This window comes from Bos taurus, chromosome 11 (assembly GCF_002263795.3).
Source record: "Bos taurus isolate L1 Dominette 01449 registration number 42190680 breed Hereford chromosome 11, ARS-UCD2.0, whole genome shotgun sequence".
NCBI lineage: Eukaryota > Metazoa > Chordata > Mammalia > Artiodactyla > Bovidae > Bos > Bos taurus.
Window position 1 is genome coordinate 991195 of NC_037338.1, and position 19248 is coordinate 1010442.

The 19248-nt window shown below is 46.8% G+C and overlaps 1 long non-coding RNA gene across 10 annotated transcripts in view; it reads left to right on the forward strand.

Moving 5' to 3' along the window:
• Window positions 1-19248, forward strand: part of LOC132346534 (uncharacterized) — a 268491-nt gene that overhangs the window by 132186 nt on the left and 117057 nt on the right. Inside the window, exon 7 of one of the 10 annotated variants that reach the window (XR_009496355.1) lies at window positions 2074-9487. The exons of the other annotated variants lie outside the window; for them this stretch is intronic. This is a non-coding gene — a long non-coding RNA (uncharacterized lncRNA). Of the gene's footprint in view, window positions 1-2073; window positions 9488-19248 lie in introns of those variants that run through there. 10 annotated transcript variants of the gene reach the window in all.

Sequence of the window (19248 nt, forward strand, 5' to 3'; positions counted from 1 at the left end):
TGAATCAACCTTTATCTGAGTGCAGGGTCATATTTGAAAATGTCACCTACAGCTCTGACATACCAATTTTTATAGTTTTCTGAAATGGTATAAAGAATCATTCCTTCATTTGTTTGTTGAACCACTATTTAGCGAGCCTGTTCTCGTGCCAGGAATGACGGAAGGCCCTGGGATTAGTGAGGAGGAGGACAGACTCAGGCCTCTGCCTGGTGAGCTGGTATTCTAGTGAGGGCAGAGGGCAGGCACAGTGAGCCAAGAAATAGATATGCAACACCCATTAGCAATGTGTGCTCTGAAGGAAAAATAAAGCCAGGCCCATGGGTGGGGGAGGCAGACGGGTGGCCCAGGCGTAGGTGGGTGTTATTTTTAGCTCTGGGGGTCAAGGGAGGATCTTAGGAGGAGGCAGGGAGGATAGTTGGAGAAGGTGAGGTTTGAAGACACAGGACCTTTTTAAAAATTTATTTTATTTAAATTATTTCTTAAATCTTTAGCCACACTGCGTGGCATGTAGGATCTCAGTTCCCCAACCAGGGATGGAACCCATGCTCCCTGCAGTGGAAGTGCAGAGGGTTAACCACTGGACCTCCAGGAAAGTCCAGGACTTTTTTTAAAAGTCTATGTCTTTAAAGCACCGTCACACATTGGAATTCATGCACTTCAGAAAAGACTTCCCTGTCACCATTAAAGGTGGGGAGATCCAAGGCCCTGAGGGGGCAGTGGGCCAATTATGTCTCGGGGACTCTGGATCAGCCAGATTAGAGGTGCTTGCCCACTGCCTGGGTGTTGATGAGCCGAGCTTCTTCTTAGCTTCCTGCAGGGGAGCTTTCAGTCTCCCCAGCCTCTCTGCCCACCCCCTCCCCACTCCTGCAGGTGCTTCCCCAGGAAGTGGAGTGAGAAAGACACCGGCAGGCTGAGGTCTGGGCTCTCTGGTCTGTGTGTCCTTGAGCAAACCCTCTCCTCTTGCTGGGAGGTTCAAGTCACGTCGGTGGTGGGACACCCACCCCCCCATGTCCTCCTCCCCTTATCACCTCGGTCACAACATACCCTTGCTGCAGCGCTGCAGCTCCTGTGCACACATGGGCCAGGAGCGCTTTCTGTTTTATCTCGTTTAACTCGCACACCCACCCCGTGGGTAGTTGCTCTGTTGTTACCCATGGGAAACAGGAGCGGGGCATTTGCTGAGGCTAAAGCAGAATGCTAAGCTGAGTGTGTCTGATCCTAACCAGAATGCTTTGAGCTACTGCGTTTTATTGTTAACTCAGTTCTGAACAGAGGGAACCCGTGCCCTTTGGGGAAATGAGTTTGCAGAGGTCAGAGGGAAGGATCTGGAAAAAAGCTAAAGGATATTTCCAGGGGAGGGTTGGGGCGGGGTGGACCTGCGTGGGTCTGAGAGAAGCCTTGTGTGGATGTCCACGTGGAAGGTGGGGAAGAATGGGGAGTTCAATAGCAAGGAGGTGGGATTCAGAGTTGGAAAAGCCTGAATTCTAGCCCGACTCCACAGTAATGCCACGGGTGGTGGGATTTGGGGCAAATCTTGTAAGTCCCCCAACTTCCCCTTCCGCATCTGTAAAATGGATAATGGTATTTCTCTCTCTTGAACGTTGCTGGGTGGGTCCGATGAGGTGACGCATGTAAAGTGCTCAGAAGGTGCCAGGCTTACAGTAAATGCCCAATAAATGCTGGCTGGCTTGTTGTCTAAAAAGTGACAGCACTACAGACTCGGAAATGTTAGATGCTGGGAAGCAGTGCAGTGAAAGCAGGGCTTGCATCTTACCTGGGAGTGGGGAAACCTAGCAGCACCCAGACGCTCGCAAGAGGGTACCTGCAGGAACCTGGGCTTCCCGAGTCGGGGGAATGAGTGTGCTCTGGGTTGTTTTCCAGCTTGAAGTTGTTGCTGTTGTTGCTTAGTGCTCAATCATGTCCGACTCTTTGCAACCCCGCGGACTGTAACCCACCAGGCTCCTCTGTCCATGGGATTCTCCAGGCAAGAATACTGGAGTGGGGGGTTGCTATTTCCTCCTCCAGGGGATCTTGCCGACCCAGGGATCAAACCTGTGTCTCCTTCCTTGGCAGGCAGATTCTTTCCCACTGAGCCACCAGGGAAGTCCTGTCCAACTTGGAGACGTCCTGTCCTTTCAAGTCTTTCTACTGTAGCGGCGGCAGCTCCAGCAAGGGAGGGTGCAGCAGCTTCTGTTGGCTCCCTGACACCAGCTGTGGTCTCTGGGAACGTGTTTATCCAGCCCAGAGGGAAGTGGACGAGTGAGAAGGGAGCGCCAGGCTTTCCGAACCCCGGCCTGTGAGCTCTGCGCTGGCGGCATGGACACCCGGCCAAAGCAGCGTCACAGCCGGCTAGGGCGCACTGCGCACTCACTGCGTCAAGATGTATTTTGCAAACTTATTATAAACATATTACATTTCTTATCCTAATGTGGCTGTTGGCAGGCTGCCCGTGAGTTTTAGCCTCTGGGAGAAAAACAATTGCCTGAGCCGAGTGTTGGGTACTTTTACTTTCCATACGCTACTCAGGGCTCCTTGGAGTCCCTACTCCAACACACACACACACACACACACACACACGCTGCCCTTCATACAGACATGCAGTCGTGGGCCATTGGCCCCCATCTGCTGCTGAGATGTTCTGCCACCACGTGTGTATCTGGGGATCTAGGACCTGCTAATATTTTGTATTTTTCAGGAAAAGTCCTGAAAACTGTACGTGTTCATATTGAACAAACTCACTGACTTCCGCTTCCAAGCTCTTCTGCTGCCTCAGTTAAATACCTAAATAGTCCACTTTGTTGATTAGTGTTCAGTACGCCTTTTACAAGGAGAAGGTGAGGCCAGGGAAGGGAGATCATTTGTCCAAGGTCCCCAGCCATTTGCCTCAAGGGTTCTCCAGCAGGTCCCCCCATAAACCATGACACTATTGTGAGGAGACCCTTTCAGCCACCACGACTGTCTCCTTGAGGCCGCAGTCCAGAGCCCAGAGCTGTTCACAATGAACTGCTGGGGATCTGAGACCCAGCCGGCCAGACATGAGGCAGGGAGCCCTGGGCAGTGGGGCCCCTTGCTCCTTCCCATCAGCCCGCGCACAAGTGATTTCAAGAGAGAAACGCAGTGTGGGTTTTGCACCAAGCTCCCTGCTGCCCTCTCCACGCCCCTGGGGCTCCCCTCTCCTCCCTCCAGGTCTGCAGCCCTTCCTCTTCCCCGCCCCACCCCCTCTCCCTCCTCTCTCTGTCTCCCTCTCCTTCCTTTCTTCCTCCCTTACCTTGTCCTTAACCAGGAATGCCAGTAGCTGTGCTTCCTGCTCAGCATGGCCCTACATTCCTCCTGAGCCAGAAAAGTGGGCACAGAATGGGTGCCCAGGCTGGGCCTCCAAGGGGCCCCACTTCAGAGGCACAGGAAAGAAGCCTCTTTCCCTGTCCACTGACAGGTTGGCTGATGTCTCGCCAGGCAGTGCCTCTGCCCGAGGAAACAGCCCTGCTGGCCACGCCGGGTACCTGGATGTTTTTGTCTTGCATGGCGGGCAGCCAGTCTCTCTGGGCCTTTCCTTGTGTAAAACAGCTGATGAACCGGAAGGTGATTCTAGTCCTTCAGACCATGGAGCAGACACGTGCAGCTGCCTGCATCTGCCTGGCGCCTGCGTGGACACGCTGCATGCATGTGCACACTCAGCCCGTGTGCAAGGATTCACACACATGCGCATGGTCACAGATGCACACGCACCCACCCATACACTAGGCTCATCCACAGAGGGGTGGCTTCACGCCTCTTACTCAGCACTTCCTTAGTTCATCTAAAAACAGAAAGACAAATATATGATACCGCTCGTATGTGGAATCTAAACCAAAAAAAGATACAAATGAACTTAAGAAACAGAAGTAGACTCACGGACATATGGAAAACACACTTACGGTTACCAAAGCAGAAGGGCAGGGGGTGGGATAAATTGGGAGACTGGATTAACAGATACACACTACCCACCATACATAAAATAGATAACCAACGAGGACCTCCTGTACAGCACAGGGAGCAACAGTGAATATTTTGTAATAACCTGTACGTGAAAAAATCCTGAAGAAGGTTGTGTGTGTGTGTGTGTGTAACGGAAACACTGGGCTGCACATCTGAAGCTAACATGACATTGTAAATCTAAGAAAAGCCATATAATCTATACAAACTATAATATATAATCTAATTATATAATCTATAGTATGTATTATATAATCTAAATATATGATATAATTATATAATATGACCTATATATGATATATATAATATAATATATAATCTATATAATCTAATTATATAATATATAATCTAAAAAGCCATATAATCTATAAAAACTATAATCTAAAAAAAGATATAATAAAAAAATCTTTTCCTGCTGAAAATAGATAAATGAATGAATAACAAACAACAGTCTCTCTCTCAGGCTAGTTATATGTTTTAAGAACTAACCAGTCTCTCCCAGGTTCTCTGCTGGAGCCACCTGAAAGCCAGCCTTGAGTGGGGCCTGAGGGAAGCCCTAAACAGAGGCCAGCGCTTCCAGAGGGCTCCAGACAGCCTTCAGCATCTGCGCGCATCCGTGGGCAATCTGCCAGGCCTGGAGGACACCCGTCCTTTGCGGCATGGCAGCTCCCGCCAGCCTTTCGATGGGTGGACTCTGGGTCCCGGTCCCAGGAGTCAGGGAGCCGACTGCCAAGCAGGGCCCACTGGGGACTCTGCAGCAAGCCGCCACCCACAGCTGCGGGGATTCAGAACACAGAAGCCGAGCCAGAGACCCGAGTGTGGTGACACGGTGACCAAGTCCAGAGCTACAGCACAGCCCTGTCCCTGAAAAAGCTGTGGGGCCCTCCGTGGGCTCACCCCCTCTCGGGGTGCGGCATCAGTGAGAGTTTGCTTCTGCTCGGGGTGCAGTGAGAAGAGCAGATTGAAGGGCTTCATTGGAAACCTGCCTCGGGGAGAGGTCAAATACGGGAGCATGGAGCTGTGAATGATGCCTTTGGTCCTGAACTTGTTCCCCATCTGTGGGCCCCCCGTACCTGAGTGTTAGTTGCTCAGTTGACTCTTTGCAACCCCATGGACTGTAACCCGCCAGGCTCCTCTGTCCATGGGATTCTCCAGGCAACAACACTGCAGTGGCTTGCCATGCCCTGCTCCAGGTGATCTTCCTGACCCAGGAATCAAACCCTGGGTCTCCTGCGTTGCAGGCAGATTCTTTACCGTCTCAGCCACCACGGAAGCCCCAGTACCTAAGAGGCACAAGCAACTGTGACATTTTAATTATTTCAGATTTAAAATGTATTCTCCTCTGTCTGCCTCCAAAATACTTTGAAAGGCTACATAATTCACCACTAATGTGTATGAATTAATTCATAATTAGATGAAAACTTGCGAGCAGAGTACCAGCAGGCCCCACGTGGGAGGTGATGGCCACAAGTGAGCGTGGAGCACGCCTCCACATGGCACACAGCTGAGGCCCCCCTCACCTTCCACACCGCCTTCCTGACAGCTGGGACACCCGGCCAGGCAGTGGTGACCCAGCCAGGACAAGGGGGTGGCATCCACCTAGGCACCCAGCCACTCACCTGCTGATTCTTACTGGAGAGAAAGAAGAACAGAAATATCTTGCCTTTTTTAAATTTTAAAAAGAATTTTAAATCAATAACCACTGCACATGGTCCAAAATGTCAAAGATTCAAACCAACGTGTAGAGAAGACTTCCTCTCAGCCTGACCCCCAGAACCCTCCTAGAGGCAACCATCTTCGTCAGATTCCTAGGGATCCTATTTTTTACATGAACTACAACTTTATTTTGTTACATAAAGGATAGCATACTGTGGTAGTGGTTTAGGTGCTAAGGCATGTCTGACTCTTTGTGACCCCATGAACTGTAGCACACCAGGCTCCTCTGTCCATGGGATTTCCCAGACAAGAATACTGGAGTGGGTGGCTATATCATCCTCCAGGGAGTATACTGTACTACTTTTTATGAAACTAACTCTGTGCTGTTGGAGAAGACTCTTGAGAGTCCCTTGGACTGCAAGGAGATCCAACCAGTCCATTCTAAAGGAGATCAGCCCTGGGTGTTCTTTGGAAGAAATGATGCTAAAGCTGAAACTCCAGAACTTTGGCCACCTCATGTGAAGAGTTGACTCAATGGAAAAGACTCTGATGCTGGGAGGGATTGGGGGCAGGAGGAGAAGGGGACGAAAGAGGATGAGATGGCTGGATGGTATAACTGACTCGGTGGACGTGAGTTTGAGTGAACTCCGGGAGATGGTGATGGACAGGGAGGCCTGGTGTGCTGCGATTCATGGGGTCACAAAGAGTTGGACACGACTGAGCGACTGAACTGAACTGAAATGCAGAATATTAGACATTTGGGTTGTGTCCCATCTTTGGCAAATGCAGACGATGTTACCTAAATGTCCTTACAGGTGCACGTGGCTTATACGTGTGTAAGAATTTCTGTAGATGAATTCTCAGATGCCAAGTTCCCAGGTAAAGGGGATAAATGCACTTACAGTTTTGATATATGTTGCAAAATTACTGTCCACCAAAGCTGTACTATTCTACAAATTACTAGAATGAATAAAAGTGCCTGTTTTCAAACATCTTTTTGAATACAGCATGGGATTAAAGTTAGACCATCTGAAGGATGAAAATGATATCTTGGTGTAAGTGTGAACTGCATTTCTCTTTCCGTGAATGGCGCTGTTTCCTCCAGTGCTCAGGGCCACTGGTATTCCCATTCCTGTGTCTTGTCAGTTCACTTCCTTTGCCCCCCTTTTCTCTATTTTGAACCCATGATTATAGCCCACCAGGGTCCTCTGTCCATGGAATTTTCCAGGCAAGAATACCAGAGTGGGTTGCCAGGGGCCAGGGATTGAACTCCTATCTCTTTATCTTCTGTGTTGCCTGGCAGATTCTTTACCACTGAGCCACCAGGGAAGCCCTTCTCTGTTTGACTGTTGGTCATTTATTGATTTAGAAGAGTATTTGTATATTAGGGATATTTGCACTTTTTCAATAGTGTTTATCAGTTTGACATTTGCATTTTGAGTATGCCTGTGGTAGGTTTGGCCCTGCAGAGAAAATTTGATTTTTATGTAGTTATTTTCATCAAATTTTCTCCTTTTGGTTTTGTAATTGGTGTTTATGTTCATAGAAGTATTCCTCCCTCTGAAGTGAAAAATTATTTTCTTTCAGTATTTTTATAGTTTCATGTTTTTACATGTAACTATTTGATCTATATGGGCTTCCCAGGTAGCTCAGTGATAAAGAATCCACCTGCCAAGGAAGGAGATGCATCTTTGATCCCTGGGTTGAGAAGATCTCCTGGAAAAGGAAATGGCAACCCACTGGAGTATTCTTGTTTGGGAAATCCCATGGACAGAGAAGCCTGGCAGGTTAAAGTTCATGAGGTCCCCAGAAAAGTCAGACATAGTTAGCGATTAAACAACAACAGCATTTGATCTCTGTAACTTTTAGTTGGATATGTAATTATTGTATGGATTCACCTTGTACTGAATGCTAGACCATGTGCCCAACACATAGTGAGGTCAAGCCAAAATGTCAGAGTTTCGAGCACAGAAGGCTTCATAGCAGGGCCAGGCAAAGAAAATGGCTGGCTCGTGTCCAAAAAACCCAAACTCCCCGAAGGGTTTCAGCAAAGAACTTTTAAAGGCCAGATGAGGGCAGGGCGTGGCAGGCTGCTGCATCTTCTTGGTATAGGAATCCTTTGTTCTTGCAGCTGTCCTTGTAGGTCAGGTCATGATGTTCCTATAAACCTCAACAACTCAAATGTTATTGTCTATTCTGCAACTTTTTATCTCTACGTGAATGGAAAAGTGTTATACCCCTTAAAGGTCAGAGCTTTAAGAAAGGGCTATCCTGTGTATTTCAAGCTGTAGGCAACATTCTTAACAGCAAAGCAAAGGCTATAGAACACAAAGGTTAAAGTAAAAGACACAAATTAAATGAGTCATATTTGTTCTTCCCTCTTACAACCTTTTTCTCCAGATGGCTGCTCTGTAGTCCCAGTACTATTCCTGAATCGCCCACTTTCCCCACTGGCTGGGCTTGCCTCTGGCTCTCTCTGGACTTCCCACTCTGAGGAGCAGAGATGCTTGCTTGTAAGTGAGCAACAGGTAACACACAGGCTCAGAAGCCCAGAGCACGACATACCCTCAGAGGCCATCCCTTTTAATCTATGGCTTAAAATACAAAGACACTGCTCCTTGCTTTAGAAGACACAACCTTTTCTGTTTGTTTACCTTCCCATCCTGTCTCATTCTAAGCCTTCCTCCATTGCGCTGCCCTCACCCTACGGGCCCGCCGCCATGGTTTGCCGGTGAGCATTCATGCGACTGGCCCTGTGTGAAAAGTTCAGGACTGCTGGATTCCGTGACGTCAGCAGGAATGGGTCTTAGTCACTCCATCTCTCTGCTTTGTCTCACTCTTAGCCTCCCTACCCGCAAAGTTCCCACGAATTGGGTTCCAGCAGTCCAGCCCACAGCCTGATGTGGGCTTAGCAGCCCAGGTAGCAGATGTTGAGGAATGTCGGTGACTGAACCAGCTGCCTACCCTGGACTGATCACTGGGACTGGATCTTGGAATGTACTGGTATTGGTTCCAGGTCACATGTTCAAATTTTGAATCAGGCAACCTATCTAAATAATGTGGGACTTTGGGGAAAGTAAATGAAAAGTAGCTGACCCAGTTGAGAGACCCTTCGTCCTCCTACGACACACGAATGTGAGAGCAGGAGCCCCTGCAGCTGCCTTGTGACCTCGAGGGCAGAAGCCGGTACCATGATGGTGGAGCAGAAGGACAAGAAGAAACAAGCCCTTCTATGGGCATATCTAATTAGGGGCCCAGACATTTTTACTTATTTATTTTAAATTGAGGTATAGTTGATTTACAATGATTCAGATGTACAGCAAAGTGATTCAGCTATCTTTTTCAGATGCTTTTCCATTGCAGGTTATTACAAGGTATTGAATATAGTTCCCTGTCCTAAATAGTAGGCCCTTATTGCTTATCTGGACTGCAAGGAGATCCAACCAGTCCATTCTGAAGGAGATCAGCCCTGGGTGTTCTTTGGAAGAAATGATGCTAAAGCTGAAACTCCAGTACTTTGGCCACCTCATGCGAAGAGTTGACTCAATGGAAAAGACTCTGATGCTGGGAGGGATTGGGGGCAGGAGGAGAAGGGGACGACAGAGGATGAGATGGCTGGATGGCATCACCGACTCGATGGACGTGAGTTTGCGTGAACTCTGGGAGTTGGTGATGGACAGGGAGACCTGGCGTGCTGTGATTCATGGGGTTGCAGAGTTGGACACAACTGAGCCACTGAACTGAACTGAACTGATTGCTTATCTATTTTACATATAGTAGTGTATATCTGTTAATCCCAAGTTCCTAATTTATCCCTCCTCCCTTCCCTTTTGGTAACCATAAATTTATTTTCTATGTCTGTAAGTTTATTTCTGTTTTGTAAATAAGTTCATTTGTATTTTTTTTAGATTCTGCATATGAATGATATCAAATGATACTTGTCTTTGACCTACTTCACTTAGTACGACAATCTCTAGATCCATCTATGTTGCTGCAATTGGCAAAATGTCATTCTCTTTTATGGTGATTAGTATTCCATTGTATGTATGTACCACGTCTTCTTTATCCATTCATCCATTGATGGACATTTAGGTTGCTTCCATGTCTTGGCTACTGTAAATAGTATTGCTACATACATTGAAGGGCATGTATCTTTTTGAATTAGAGTTTTCTCCGGATATATGGGATTGCTGGGTTACATGGTAACTCTATTTTTAGTTTTCTAAGGAACCTCCAGAGGCTTCCCTGATGGCTTAGTTGGTAAAGAATCAGCCTACAATGCAAGAGACCTGTGTTTGATCTCTGGGTTGGGAATATCCCTGGAGAAGGAAATGGCAACCAACTCCAGTATTCTTGCCTGGAAAATCCCATGGACAGAGGAGCCTGGCGGGCTGCAGTCCATGGACTTGTAAGAGTTGGACACAACTTAGCAAGTAAACCAACATACTGTTTTCCATAGTGGCCACCAATTTACATTTCCAACAACAGTGGAGGGGGGTTCCCTTTTCTCCACAACCTCGCCAACATTTATTATTTGTAAACTTTTTAATGATGGCCATTCTGACCCGTGTGAAGTGGTTCGTAATTGTAGGTTTGATTTGCATTTCTCTAATAATTAGTGATGTTGAACATGTTTTCTTGTGTCTTTTGCCCATCAATATGTTTTCTTTGGAGAAACCTTGGATGGAGAATGGATTCTGGGTGCCATAGTTGCTTGCCTCCAATATTTACCATGACCGTTGTGGTCAGTGGTGTATGTTCCCTGTTGATGACTGATTGACTCCCACTTGGAAACCTAGGACGCAGCCTCCACTCCTGGGGTTAGGTCTGATGGTATCATTGGATTACCTTCTTTTTAACCCAGTTTTTACAGATCTAATCTACTAAGGAACTTTGAATCTTACTCAACCAAGTGACTTCTGGTCTAGTTTTATCTCTGCTACGAGATGCCACAGAGCAGCAGGGTGGAAGAAATGAATCCAACGTTCATCCCTATATGAAATAGACGATTCCTGAGAATGACGTTAGTCACTCCCTCCGGTATACTGTTAGTCTGTTGATAATTACACTGATCATCCTCTTTGTTCCATAATTAAAACTTTTATGGGTTTCCATCTTAAAGAGAAAAAAAAATTATCAAATCAAAATCCTCAGAAAACGTGGGTCCATATCTGCTGTCTTGGGCCAAGATGCGACTCTTGCCCAAGGGCCCAAGTATGGTTTCAAGCCCCTTAGGACTCAGAGTCCTACTCTCCCCGGATGGCCAGTCACTGAGAGGCAAACATGCTGTTGCAGAGGGCAAAACTGGGGCACAGGGCTTCCCTGGTGGCTCAGTGATAAAGAATCTGCCTGCCAATGCAGAAGACCATCCCTGGTCTGGGAAGATCCCACATGCCGCGGAGCAGCTCAGCCCATGCTCTAGAGCTGGGGAACCGCAGCTACTGAAGCCCGGGCGCCTAGAGGCTGCGCTCTGCAACAAGAGAGGCCAGCGCAATGGGAAGCCCGAGCACCGCAACTAGAGAGGAGCCCCAGCTCTCAACCGCTGTAGAAAGCCTGCGAGGGAAAGAAGGAAAGATAGCCCAGTGCAGCCAGAAATAGATAAATGTAACAGAAATAAAGAAAAGCAGGGCACACCCTGGTGTGACATCCCTCTAATTGTGTAGGCAGATGTTACAGCCCCACATGACCTTCTGTCTTGCAGACTGCATATCGTCTCCAGCTGTTTCATGTCATTCAAGGTTTCCAGCAATCTATACTCACCAGTTGACATTGTCAGGACACATTATATGACATTTTGTTTCATTTTAACTTCGTTTGGTTTCAATACCATCTTTGTCCCTACAGCTTTTGTCTTTACTTTAAAAAAAGTCACCTATAAAACTCATTACCTAGAGATGACTACATGAAAGAAGAAACAAAACGTTAACTATTTTTTTCTGTATATAAAAAGTATATATGTATTTTACTTTACAATACTGGGATCATAATATCTCCAGCAGTTTTCATTAGGAAATAGTCTTGTATAATATGCTTAATGTCTGTGCAATAGCTCACCTTACAAATGTATCATGATTTATTTAGCCATACCCTACTGGCTTGCCGCCAATTAGAAAAAAATTCCTTGAAGTCTCACCTCTGGGTGAGAGTAATCTCAGTCAATCCTCTTGACAACCCTGTCAGACAAGAATTATGATTATTTCAGTTTATAGCTTGGAAGGCTAAGTAAACTACTCAAAGACACTCAGCCAGTGAGTGCTGAGTTCAGTTCAGTTCAGTCGCTCAGTCGTGTCCGACTCTTTACAACCCCATGAATCGCAGCACGCCAGGCCTCCCTGTCCATCACCAACTCCCGGAGTTCACTCAGACTCACGTCCATCGAGTCAGTGTTGCCATCCAGCCATCTCATCCTCTGTCGTCCCCTTCTCCTCCTGCCCCCAATCCCTCCCAGCATCAGAGTCTTTTCCAAGGAGTCAACTCTTCACATGAGGTGGTCAAAGTACTGGACTTTCAGCTTTAGCATCATTCCTTCCAAAGAAATCCCAGAGCTGATCTCCTTCAGAATGGACTGGTTGGATCTCCTTGCAGTCCAAGGGACTCTCAAGAGTCTTCTCCAACACCACAGTTCAAAAGCATCAATTCTTCGGCGCTCAGCTTTCTTCACAGTCCAACTCTCACATCCATACATGACCACAGGAAAAACCATAGCCTTGACTAGATGGACCTTTGTTGGCAAAGTAATGTCTCTGCTTTTCAATATGCTATCTAGGTTGGTCATAACTTTCCTTCCAAGGAGTAAGCGTCTTTTAATTTCATGGCTGCAGTCACCATCTGCAGTGATTTTGGAGCCCCCAAAAATAGAGTCTGACACTGTTTCCACTGTTTCCCCATCTATTTGCCATGAAGTGATGGGACCAGATGCCATGATCTTCGTGTTCTGAATGTTGAGCTTTAAGCCAACTTTTTCACTCTCCACTTTCACTTTCATCAAGAGGCTTTTGAGTTCCTCTTCACTTTCTGCCATAAGGGTGGTGTCATCTGCATATCTGAGGTTATTGATATTTCTCCTGGCAGTCTTGATTCCAGCTTGTGCTTCTTCCAGCCCAGTGTTTCTCATGATGTCCTCTGCATAGAAGTTAAATAAGCAGAGTGACAATATACAGCCTTGATGTACTCCTTTTCTATTTGGAACCAGTCTGTTGTTCCATGGAAAAGAAATGCAAAAAAGCAAAATGGCTGTCTGGGGAGGCCTTACAAATAGCTATGAAAAGAAGAGAAGCCAAAAGCAAAGGAGAAAAGGAAAGATATAAGCATTTGAATGCAGAGTTGCAAAGAATAGCAAGAAGGGATAAGAAAGCCTTCCTCAGCAATCAATGCAAAGAAATAGAGGAAAATGACAGAATGGGAAAGACTAGAGATCTCTTCAAGAAAATTAGAGATACCAATGGAACATTTCATGCAAAGATGGGCTCTATAAAGGACAGAAATGGTATGGACCTAACAGAAACAGAAGATATTAAGAAGAGGTGGCAAGAATACACAGAAGAACTGTACAGAAAAGATCTTCACAACCCAGATAATCCTGATGGTGTGATCACTCACCTAGAGCCAGACATCCTGGAATGTGAACTCAAGTGGGCCTTAGAAAGCATCACTATGAACAAAGCTAGTGGAGGTGATGGAATTCCAGTTGAACTGTTTCAAATCCTGAAAGATGATGCTGTGAAAGTGTTGCACTCAATATGCCAGCAAATTTGGAAAACTCAGCAGTGGCCACAGGACTGGAAAAGGTCAGTTTTCATTCCAATCCCAAAGAAAGGCAATGCCAAAGAATGCTCAAACTACCGCACAATTGCACTCATCTCACACGCTAGTAAAGTAATGCTCAAAATTCTCCAAGCCAGGCTTCAGTGACGCGTGAACCGTGAATTTCCAGATGTTCAAGCTGGTTTTAGAAAAGGCAGAGGAACCAGAGATCAAATTGCCAACATCTGCTGAATCATGGAAAAAGCAAGAGAGTTCCAGAAAAACATCCATTTCTGCTTTATTGACTATGCCAAAGCTTTGACTGTGTGGATCACAATAAACTGGAAAATTCTGAAAGAGATGGGAATACCAGACCACCTGACCTGCCTCTTGAGAAATTTGTATGCAGGTCAGGAAGCAACAGTTAGAACTGGACATGGAGTGGTGAAGGGACAATCTAATTAGCACCCCTGCCGATACTGTTGCTTTGTCACTGGATCTTTGTATATGATGGTCCTGATTTAGTTGCTAAGTCGTTTACCACTCTTCTGACCCCATGGACAGTAATCCTCCGGGCTCCTCTGTCCATTGATTTCCCAAGCAAGAACTGGAGTGAGTTGCCCTTTCCTCCACCAGGAGATCATCCCTACCCAGGGATCAAATCCGAGTTCCCTGCACTGCATAGGGACTCTTCACCACTGAGCCACCAGAAAAGTGGCTTTTATTTTTGCCATCTTGAAAGAGAAATGTTACCTTACTGTTTTTATTTGCATTTATTTGGTTGTTGGCAAGTCTGAGCGTCTTTTGAATTCTCATAGATCATTGGCATTTAGTTTCCTTTAAACTCTTTGCTTGTATTTTTTGGTCTGTTTTTCTGTTAGTCTTATCCTTTGCACACACATGGGCTTCTCAGGTGGCTCCGTGGTAAAGGATATGCCTGCCAACGCAAGAGATGCAGGAGACATGGATTTGATCCCTGGAGAAGGAAATGGCAACCCACTCCAGTGTTCTTGCCTGGGAAACCCCACAGACAGAGGAGCCTGGTGGGCTATAGTCCATGGAGACACACAGAGCTGGACAACGCTTGGCAGCTGAGCACTCGCACAAGCATGCATGTCCATATACACATACGCACAATCACCCACTATCTGATACATATGTTCCCAGTTATTTTCTTGTCTTTTAATTTTATTATGTGATTTAAGACCCTGAAGTTTTAAAATTTTTATGTCTACCGATATTTCCCTTATGATCATACCCAGGAATTTCACTGAGTCAAGGTTTGTGCGGGATAACCACGCCTATGACCTGTTCCATCATGCCTGTTACCTAAAAGATGAGCTCTTAGCAGATTGCCACACCTGGGTACCTGCACCGGTCCCTGAGGGCAGCACATTATAGAGACATTATACTTCCATGGATACAACTAAAGCTATATTGGCTTTTAGCACTCCTATCCAGGACTCACTGACATTAACTTCACAGCAACACAGGCTGCCAGACTTTCTTTTCTTCTAAGAGGGTGAGGGTACAACTTTTAAAGAAGCATTTCCACCAATTGCTATAAATTGGCATGTAACACTTCTCCATAACTATATCCATCCAGTAGATAGTATATGATCTTTGATTTCTTATCTTGTAACATAATTTCCATTAATGTATCCAGGTCAGTATATTCTTCAGAGCTGTGCACAACATCCCAGGTCACTTCTGTTCCTTAGCTCTTTCACATGTTGGACTTTGGGATTATTCCTTAGATATTGTCACACAGAGAGCTGAGGAAATAACCAGGCTCTCCCCTGCATGTTCTGTGTTGCATTTTTAATACTCAGTGTTTTTACTGACAAATATTCTGACTCGATTTTTACTCGTCTTGTTAGTTGGCCTCTTACTCCATCCAGCTGAAATGAGTTTGTGTCGTTGGTGATTTGGTTATTTATGATATATATTGTCTTTCTCAGCTTCTGGTTGCCCACATATTTGACACTGGTGCCTGTGACATCTTTGTTCAAGGCTTTGAAAGCCGTGTCCGTAGACGAGGAAACCGGGGCTCAGAGTGGGGGAGTGACTGGACCCAAGTCACATGAGTGTGTGACGTGGAGCCAAGCTGGGGATGCAGGTCCTGTGCCTCCCAGGTCGGGGCACTGAGGGGGGCCGGCACGAGTTGCCGTTTAGTCACTAAGTCATGCTGGTTTCTTTGTGACCCCATGGACTGTAGCCCGCCAGGCTCTTCAGTTCATGGGATTTCCCAGGCAAGGATTCTGGAGTGGGCTGCCATTCCCTTCTCCAGGAGACTTTCCCAGCCCAGGGATTGAACCCACGTCTCCTGCTTGGCAGGAGCATTCTTTACCCCTGAGCCACCAAGGAAGCCTTGAAATCCTTTGCGGTTACAAGTGATAGAAACCCAAAAAGACAGTCTACTGGCTCAGGGAATTTTCCCTCAAGCCAAGTCTGAAGGTCAGCCATTTTCAGGCACAGCTGGATCAGAACCTGTCCGTGTCCCCAGCACTCAGATCTCTCCATCTTTCTCTGCTGCTGCCTCCTTTGGGAGTGAGATAGTGGCACAGTCACCTCCTGTCTGCTCCCCTTACCCTGTGAGACCCTGGCCCCCAACCCAGCAGAGCCATGTAACATCAGACAGTAGAGCTTGGCTCCTTCCCCTAGGAACTGGCACCATGCCCAGAAAAGGGGGAGCTAGGCTCTGAATTTGGGAGCTGTACTTCCCAGAAAGCAGAGTTCAGGAGACTCCCTGAATGTGAGTGATTTCATGGACACTCCGGGGAAGGCACCTCCTCCACTCTGCAAATGCAGCTCTTTTCCAGCGAGACAGACCCCATCAGAGTGGAGAAAGATGACCCTGAGCCCTGAGTACAGGTCTCACTTTTTACTCCCTCCTTCACCCCATCCTTGGCCTTGACGTTCGTCTCTGACACCTGCTAGACTCCTTCCTGTCCTCCCCTCTGCTTGTTCCTGATGGCTGGTAATTAATTGACTTATTCTTTGTCCTTTAACCCCATCCGTGCCTTCCAGATGGCTTTTGCACACCTGGTATCTGACCTTCGAGTCACCCTCAGCTCTGCCCAGTGGGCTTGCTGGACCCAGTATTATATTTGTTGGCTTTTTTGCGGTGCACTCTTGGGCTGTCCATCTGTCACCTATGATGCCGGGCATCAGTTTTGTTTTGTTGCTGGTGTTGTTCAGTCGCCAAGTCGTGTCTGACTATTCATGACCCCATGGACTGCAGCATGCCAGGCTTCCCTGTCCCTCACCATCTCCTGGAGTTTGCCCAAGCTCATGTCCATTGAATCAGTGATGCCAACTAACCATCTCATTCTCTGCCACCCCTTTCTCCTCTTGCCCTCAGTCTTTTCCAGCACCCGAGTCTTTTCCAGTAAGTCAACTCTGTGAATCAGGTGGCCAAAGTATTGGAGCTTCAGCTTGAGAATCAGTCCTTCCAATGAGTATTCAGGGTTGATTTCCTTTAGGATTGACTGGTTTGATCTCCTTGCAGTCCAAGGGACTCTCAGGAGTCTTCCCTAGCACCACAGTTCGTAAGCATGAATTCTTCAGTGTTTATCCTTCTTTATGGTCCAGCTCTCACATCCGGACTCGATTACTGGAAAGACCACAGTCTTGACTATATGGACATTGTTTTTTAATAGCCTGGAATCCCTTCCTTTGTGCAACCCCTTGACCCTTTGTGACCTGACCTTGACCCGTGTGCCATGTCAGTGGACCAGGGAGTCCAGGTGCAGTCCCTTGCAGCGGAGTAGAAAGGTGGTCACCGTTTGTCTGCAGGGCCCCCTCCTCTGCCCTGGAGCAGCCCCAAGTCCAGCTGAGTTCAGCAGCCTCGGAGTGAGCAACAACAACCCGTTCATTCCCCATGGAGACACCAGCAGTGGGAATGTTTCTGTCCTGGGCTGCACAGTCTCTGAGCTCAGAATCCAGCTTTCCTGTTGCCACTGTGAGCATCTCTGTAGCTTCTAATAACATTTTCCCTTTTTCGCTTGATTGAGCAAGAGCAGTTTCATTTGCTTTCAAGGACCCTAGCTGATATTCTAGGGCCATGCTTCATCTTTTCTGGTTTTTTCAATTTATCGGGGCTTTTTCAAAATGTCTCCCTCCAAAGTTTCTGTTCAAACTCTTTCTGGTCACACTGGCAAGTCTCCTGCAGCGTGTTCTTCTCGGATTTGGTTCATACATCTTGCTTGCTGCCAGGACCCCGCTGTTCTGGGGTGGATCTGGGCTGCAGTCCAGGAGACACAATTCTCCATTCTGACACCATCTACATGCCCAGATGTTCCTTGCATATACTTCCTGTCTCCTCCTTTCACTGCCAAAGTCACGAACTTCCAGTGAAAGAAGGAATGAAAACACCACCTGTAACACCAATTCCTTCAATTTCCTCCCCAGAACTTCAAAGTAAATAGAAATCGATTGGATTTAGACTCATGGGCTCCCAGACCATCCCACTTGAAAGAAAACTTAGAAACCATCACAGTCTTTACTCAAGTGCCATCTTCAATGGATTGGTTGTGCCTGACTGGGTTTTACATCTGGACTCTGAAAGGTGCTGTGAGAGATTGATGATGCCTGTCTGGGTGTGGTAAGGGAAAGTACCAGCCTATAATCTGATGATCTGATGATTCTGTCTCTTCCAGGTACCTGCTCTGTGTTTTACAAACGAGGAAACTGAGTCACACACATAGCATACTAAGTTATCTAAAGCCAGGACATTATAGGAAGCCAGGGCAGATTTGAAGATAGAGTTTAGGTTGTCAGACCTTTCCTATCAATGACAATGATTTCTCTTCTGGTTGGAGTTCAGTCTCCTATGACGTTGTCAAAGTCGGCTTGCTGGTTTATATGCTGTGGATTCTATGCTCAGCCACTTCTGTACATTCCAGCAGGGTCTTGTGGGTGCCTGTGGAGCAATATTCATAGAAGACTTTCACAATCAGAATTCTGATGCCCTCAGGCAGTCTAGGGGGTGCCGGGCCTGAGAGCTCACCCATTAAGAGGGGACCTTTTATCAAACCACAACTGGAAAACTTCAGAAACTGCTGTCCCAAATGAAACATACTCGAGTTCACTTCAAGTGGGCAGAAAACAAACATCCAGGAGACCCTGGCCCAAATGCTTAAAGCTCATCACACTTGAGACGTGAAATTTGGTCCAAATTTAGACCTGGCATGACTCATGGGAGCTTGCTACGGAAAAGGGGAGACAGAAGGTCTTCAGCCTTCCTGTGAACACCAGCTCCTTAATTTTACATTTAAATTCTTTTTTTCTTTTGGCTGAACTACAAGGCATATGCGATCTCAGTTCCCAGACAGATCTCACGTGGCCTTGGCCAGCAACGTCTTGGAGCAGGGCTTGGGTTCCCAGCCAGAGATTGGCCTGGGTTTCAGCAGGGAAAGCACCAGATCCTAGCCACTGGACCAGTGGTCAGTGACAAGTACCTTGGTTCTTCGGTTTTGCAGAAAAGAATTTCCACAAAGATGGAAAGTAGTGAAGCAAGTAAAATGTTTATTAAGAGGAAAAAGAGTGCAGTAGGTGTGGATAGACACACGGGCAGACTCAGGGACAGTCCCTGCGTTGCTAAGTTGCACCCTCGTGGCAGGTTGAATTGCTTTTATGGGGCATTTCTTCTGGGTTTCCTTTGGCCAGTCATTCTAATTTGCCTGGTTCACACTCCATATTTGGTATATCTCAGAATCTCTCCATGTGTGTGTACACATCTCTTAGCCAAAATGGGTCTTATGGAAGAGGCGTATGTGTAGAGTATCCCTTGACATGACTTCCCTTTGACCTCCAAGGAGCCTTTTCTATGCATGTGTGGTTGGGAGGTCTCCTGACTTCCAAACGAGAAATATG